Genomic DNA, 7247 nt, shown 5'->3' on the forward strand with positions numbered 1-7247 from the left:
TCTTATTGGTGTGGCCTCACTCAAGGCCCAAGGGAGCACTTCACAGGGGTCTCCTGAATGGATGGGCCCAGCTAAGCTGTACCAGCTGTGGACAGGGTCTCTACCCATTTAAGCCTGGAGTAGGGAAACAAATGTTGCCTCTGAAAGCTGGAAAAGGTCCACCAAGAGGGAGCAAGGGAGGGCTCCTCCATCTGCTCAGCTGGGCTCACACAGGCCCAGCCTCCAAGAGGCTGCCTGGGGTGGACGTCAGTGATGTGCCCAAGGTGGGTTGGGTGCCCATCTAAGGCAATGCTGGTGTGCTTCAGGGGAGGAAAGACCAACTTTCCCAATGAGGGAACTCTGGGTGACACATCCTCTTGATACCCTGATCCACTGGGCATGGTGTCTTGGCACCAGCTTGGGATTTGATCAAGTACATGTCCTGGTTCTGTCATTTTCCAGCTTTGTGACTTGAGGAAAGTGTCTGAAATCTGCTGAACAGTCACCTCCCATATCCAGAGAACCCTGAAGCTACTGTGAGGAGGGAGACAATGCTGGTCAAAGTGCTCCATGAGCCTGGCTGCCCTGTTCCAGTGCCTTGCTGACCACGAACCCGGCCACGTGTTTGATAAATGCCATCTTACTCTTCACAGCAACATTTACAGGTAGATGTTGCTATGCCCATTTTTCTTTTCTTTTGTTCTTTTTTTTTTTTTTTTTTTAAGACAGAGTCTCACTCTGTCACCCAGGCTGGAGTGCAGTGGCCCGGTCTGAGCTCACTGCCACCTCCACCTCCCGGATTCAAGCGATTCTCTTGCCTCAGCCTCTCGAGTAGCTGGGATTACAGGCACGCACCACCACGCCTGGCTAATTTTTGTACTTTTAGTAGAGACGGGGTTTTGCCATGTTGACCAGGCTGGTCTTGAGCTCCTGACCTCAAGCTATCCGCCTGCCTCAGCCTCCAAAAGCATGAGCCACTGGGCCAGGCATATGCCCATTTTTCAAGTGAAGAAATTCAGGCTTGTACATGCCCAAGGTCATAGCTGGGAAGCAGATTCAAACTCAAATCCCTAATTTCCATGACTGCCCCATGCCCAGTAAAACCCTGTTGCTACTCTCACGTCCTCTCAGGGCCAAGTCCAGGGTCCCTGGAACAGGTCACTGGGTCCACTAGGCTTCCTGCCTCCAGCTCCCTGGGCTGGACTCCTCTCTAATCCTCCTCTGGCCAGCTCTCAGCTGGTTAAATGTGCCCCCTCCTGTTTGCCCTCCATCCAGATCCCACTCATCTGTTGTGGGCGATGCCTGCTCCGTGTCCACCCCTTCCAGATCTGGGGTCCAGTACACAACCCCAGTTGGCCCAGTGTGACTCTGTCCTGGAACTTTTCTCCAATCTTAGATAACAAATTCTCTCTTGCCACTAGAGTTTCCAAGCCTTGACGTGTTAAGTCAGGAGCTGTTACCCCCAGGGAGAATATGGACAGCCCAGAAGAGGAGGAGCCAGCGGGAGCCAGACACCCTCCTGACGTCGCTGTGGGAACACCTGGACGAAGCAGCCATTCCCTTTTTCTGTCGTTCAAATGGACTTGAGTCCCTCCTATTTTGGTGGAGAGACTCCCCATCCTTCAGAGGCCCGTTTCAAGAGCCCTCTCCTCCAGAAAACCTTTCCCTGTCCCCCGAGTCCTTGCAGACCTCACATGTCCCAAGTCTTTGCTCTCTAATTCTTTTCCCAGTATTTCTTATTTCTTTCTTCCCAAGATTCTAACTCCTTGAAGGCAGGGATTCTAGGGCAGCTGGCAGCAGCAGACCCAACACACCAATTTCTGGAGCGGTTGGCCTGAGCTTCCTCCCCACATTGGTCCTCTCTGGCCACTGGCCCATCAGAGGCCAGTGTGGAGAGCACCACGTGGAACTCAGGCCCACGTCTCGGTTTCTGTGCAGCGCTGTCATTGACGAGCGGTGGGATCACGAGCGAGTCTCAAGCACTCTGGGCCTCCCTCGCCTCCTCTGTGAATGGCGATAACAACACTTGCCCTGCTGACCTTGCGGGTGGAGCACTGTGATGAGCGAATGTCAACTGGCAGCAGAAGTGGACACGCTTTGGAAAGGGCAGTCTGTCTGAGGCAGTCTGTTGGTCGGATTCCTGCCTTCCTAGCTTTCTTTCTGCCTCCATCTGTCTGCGCTCCCGTCCTCGCTGCGTCCTGCTCTCTGATGAGCCAGACTGGGAATGGTGGCAGAGACAAAGCTGGGACGCATGCCAGCCACAGGGACATGCAGCTGCCAGTTAGTTCCCGACTGACACAAGGCCCCACCCCCAGACCCAGGCTCTAGCTGCGAAAAGGCTGGACAGCTTGGGGGAGAGTGCCCACTGCTGGGGTGTGGAGAGCCTGAGGCTGGTCACCTAGACAGGGTCAGAGGGGACAGGATGGGCAGGAAGCTTGGTTGGTGGGATCCCAGAAACCACCCAGCTGTCTTGTGGTACAAAGACCTTGGGACCAGAGAGGCCAGGCACCAGGCCCAAGGACACACAGCAGGGCTGGGATCTGAATCCAGACCCCAATCTGTGCTCCCACATGGCATGCGTTATCTCATTCAATCCTAGCGAGTCTACTGCCAGAGGGGTTCACTGCCTGTCTCACTCACAGACAGGGAAAAGAGGCTCACTGACATTCCCAATCAAGCCTGGATAAGGGCAGAGGAAGGATTCAGGCTGGATCTGTTGGAATCCTCTTTCCAGGACACCATGTTGCAGCTGGATGGTGAACAAGGACTGGGAAATAGCCCAGGAGGTGGTGGCTGTGTTCTCAGGGCCATACAATGAGGTACTTGCAGCAACTGCAGCATGCCAGGGCTCCCCTTGGGCACACTTGGGCCACGACACGTTGCTCTGCCCAGACCAGCACCTACTCTGTGCCGCCAGGCCCTATATAGGCACTGGGGCCAGGGTGGCCAGGCACAGTGGCTGGGCACAGCCTGCCTTTGAGGATAGTTCAAGGCCTGGTGGCCACAACTGCTCAGGGTCTTCTTGCCTCGGAGGGCAGTGGTGACTCCCAAGGGTAGCCATCTGCGGGCTTACTAGTTTCATGAACACCTACTAGATGCAGTCCCAGTGAGTGACCCTCTCCGTTCTAGGGAAAAATGACAGGTGGAAGGGCTTCAGGCCTCGTTCCATCAATGCCATCTCCTACCCTTCCACAGACTGACTCCTCAGAGAGCGACCCCAAGCTCCTGACGGGGGCTGAGCGAATGGACCCCAAGCTTCTGATAGGGGCTGAGCAAATGGACCGTTTCTTCCAGTAGCCAAGGGCTAACTGTACCCACCCCCATTGCCATTTCACACCTGGGAGGCCATCTGAAGAGGCCTCATCCCATGCCAGGGCCTCAGCCCTTGGGGTCCTCAGAGTTCCCGTGTGGACACAGCCAGGCAGGGCTCCTGCCAGAGTTAGGCGCCAAGCCTGAGAACCCTGCAGCCCTAGCTTGGGGGACAGACAGGACACACAGATGGCATCGTCTTTACCACCTCCACCCTATGATGGGGAGCAGGGTGGCCTGCGCCTGCCCGCATGAATCCATTCCCTCCACAGGCATGTGCTGGAGGGCTACTGGGGGCCAGGCACAGTTCACTGCATACAGCAGAGCCTCACTGGGCTTACATTCTAGAGAAGGACTGTCAACAGGAAAGGTGCAAATGAGTAAAATGAGTAAATTGCATAGCACACTGGAGGGTGATGTGTGCATGACAGGAAGGGCCTAGGATGCCTGGAGCGGTGGGTGGGCTGTGGGAGCAGCGCTGAATACCGTGGTCAGGGCAGATCCCTTTGGGGAGGTGGGATTTGAGCGAGGCACAAAGGAGGCGAGGGTGTGAGCTCTGCAGGTCTCTGTGTGCATTCCAGGTGGCGGGAGGTGAAGTGAGGAGGCACCGTGGAGTTAGATTGTGGCGGCCTTGAAGCCCTGGCCGCGCATTTCCCGGGTCCCCTGGCCAAGCATCTCACCTCTCCGTGCTCACTGGGAGCCAAGCGCCATGCTGGTTGCTTCAGAGCAGTTAGCTTATTTAATTATCTTAACGGACCTTTGAGGTAGCACCCCTATCGTTAGCATCCCTATTTTAACCTCAGGGAGGAAACTGAGACCCGGGGGTGGGGCTTAGTACTTTGCACAATGAGGGGAGGAGCCAGGATCTGGTGCAAAGCCCCACTCTTAGCCACCACTGCATAGGGTCTGGTGTGTCTGCTGCCCCTCCCTGACCCACCCCCCTCAACAGAGCACCAGGTGCACCCCCAGCCCAGCAGGCCCGTCGTGGGGGGTGGAGGGGCCCCACATCACTGCTCACACCCTAGAGCTGACCGCTGCCTTTCCCCCATTAATGCACAGCCAGCCAGGCCTTACAAAACCGCAGGCCCAGATAAGAGCACAATCGGAACCTGTTTTGCTCACAGGCCGGCTAGGGGGCTGGGCCCGCCGGGTGGTGGGAAGTTTGGGGGGAGGCTGCTGGCAGCACTCTGGCCCCGTTATCAGTAGCCTTCTCCCCCCGCCCATTAGCCCCTTTGAAATTTACCCAACTTATCAGAGGTGCGAGCTTTCCAGCTTTCGGAGGGAGGGCTGTTATGCCTTTGTGTCCAGCCGCTGCCTTCCGCCTCAGCTCAGAGAGGACTACGTCTGGGGGTAGGGAGGGTAGTGGGGTAGAAGTGGTGGGAACTTACAGGGAAGGAAGGCCTGGCCCTCCAACCCCTAAGGGGGCCCCTGCACTCACACACATGGACTTCGGCAGCCCCATCACTGCCACGTGGGCACTTCCCGGACACTCCTTCCCTCCTTACCCTGAACAACACACACCCACCCTAAGCCTGCAGCACCCCCAACTCTCATCCTTCTCTCAGCCAAGCGGTGAGCACACCTTCCTCCCCCTCCTCATGCCCCTATCCAGCTTGCTCAGAAACTCAGGCCTGATTCTAGCACCCCTCGCCCCCCTCACCCCCGTCACACCTTCAGCAAATGTTTATTGAGCACCTACTACACTCCGGGCACGGGGGACACAGCAGTGAACAGGACAGACCAATCTTGCTCTCCCATGGAGCTGACGTGCTAGTGCTGGAAACGGGGTAAATAAACACAAAGAAGTGGATATTGCTTGTTGGGAGGTGGGAACTGCTGCGGTAGGGCCAGAATGAAGCAGGAAAGGAGTGTGGGAAGTGTTGAGGGCAATTTTAAGTGTGTTGGGTGGAGCGTGGGGGTGACATTTGTTTTGTTTTGTTTTTTTGAGACAGAGTCTTGCTCTGTTGCCCAGGCTGAAGTACAGTGGTGCCATCTCAGTCTCAGTTCACCGCCGCCTCCGCCTCCTGGGTTCAAGCGATTCTCCTGCCTCAGGCTCCCGAGTAGCTGGGATTACAGGTGCCCGCCACCACGCCCAGCTAAGCCACCACGCCTAGCTGATTTTTTTTTTTTTTTGTATTTTTAGTAGAGACGGGGTTTTACCATGTTGGCCAGGCTGGTCTCGAAGTCCTGACCTCAGGTGGTCCACCTGCCTCCCAGAGGGCTGGGATTACAGGCATAAGTCACCGCGCTGGCCTTCAGGTGACGTTTGATTCAAGACCCGAAGGAGTCTAGCCCTGTCCCACTGTGGAGTTAGAATCACAAACACAGGAGGGAAGAGCCAAGAGATGGAGATCCACCAGTCTAACATGCTTCCTTTCTTCTTTTTTTTAGTGAGGCTCAGAGAGTGCAGCGAGCTGCCCGAGGCCACACAGCATGATGGCAGCAGAACCAAGCAGAAGTTAGAGCCCAGGACCTCAGTGGCCCAGACAGGACTCTTCCCCCTATTCCTGCTACCCCCAGGCTGGGGCAGTGTCAGGGCCCTGGGCAAGACAGTTCTGGCTATCTCGGGATGAGGGGTGGGGGAATTGAGCATGGGGGTACAAATGTCCACAGCCATTTGCCCGCCTTTTGCAGCCTAGCGGGGTGGGCAGGACTTGTTTGGAGCTGAGAGTTGGGGCTCAGGTGCTGGTGCAGGGACTGCAGAGTGCACATGGATGGCGTTACAACCTGGGAGGCCTGGCTTCAGCACCCCAGCTCCCTCAGAGTCTCAGCAGTCCCTGCCCAGTGTCAGTCCTCTGTTCCCCTCACTTCTGGTCCACCAGTGGCCTGACCTCGAGGGCTTGTTCTTCCAGGAGAAGCTCCTTTCTATGGCCCCTTCCTCCTGTCTCCCACCCTCTCACTCCCAGTATGTACCTGCCCTTCTGTGAAGGGATGAATTGTCTGGAGGGGAGAAGGGAGCAGCCTTGGGCATGGTGGAGGGTGGGGTCATGAGCCAGGATGGATGGGCACTCCCCAGGGGCCTGGCTCCTGCTGGATGAGCTTTCAGGAGACAGATGAGAAGTGGGTGCTAAAGGGAGCTCGCTAATAGGCTCCTGTGCGCGCTGTCACCTCTGGGCCCTGGGGAGGTGGTGGTGTTCAGAGGCCCTCAGGGCAATGTTCCTATGGAGTTGGAGAAGCCTAAGGTAGTTAGGCTGTTGGGGAAAGAGCACTGAGTGTGGAGACTGAGTTCAAGTCCCAGTTCTGCTGTGTTCTTGCTGAGTGTCCTCAGGCAAGTCACTTCCCCTCTCAGCCTTAGTTTCCTTTATTGGTGAAAGAGGATCAAGGATCCCTTCTTCAAAGGGATACTGTAAGGAGGGAATGAGGAGAAGTGCAGCGCCTGGCACGCAGCCGGGACTCTGTCAACAGCGGGCTCTCTCCCCTCAGGGACCTCTGTCTCACCCTCAACTGATTACGGCTGGAGTTTAGGGCCATGCAGACGGGCACTCAGCAGGTGACAAGCACTTCAGAGGCTTTTTTCAGGACCTCGGGTGCACACTGGATTCACCGTAACCCTTGGTTTATGACACACACTCCCCAGGATCCACGTGTGGCCACCTCTTAATTTTTAATAATATAATGAATACTGGGAACCCACTGGCAGCCCAAGATCACAATTTTTTTTTTTGAGACGGAGTCTGGCTCTGTCGCCCAGGCTGGAGTGCAGTGGCCAGATCTCCGCTCACTGCAAGCTTCGCCTCCCGGGTTCGCGCAATTCTCCTGCCTCAGCCTCCTGAGCAGCTGGGACTACAGGCGCCCGCCACCTCACCCGGCTTATTTTTTTTTGTATTTTTAGTAGAGACGGGGTTTCACCGTGTTAGCCAGGATGGTCTCGATCTCCTGACCTCGTGATCCGCCCATCTCGGCCTCCCAAAGTGCTGGGATTACAGGCTTGAGCCACCGCGCCCGGCCCCAAGATCACA

This window comes from Papio anubis, chromosome 6 (assembly GCF_008728515.1).
Source record: "Papio anubis isolate 15944 chromosome 6, Panubis1.0, whole genome shotgun sequence".
In the NCBI taxonomy this organism is placed as follows: Eukaryota; Metazoa; Chordata; class Mammalia; order Primates; family Cercopithecidae; genus Papio; species Papio anubis.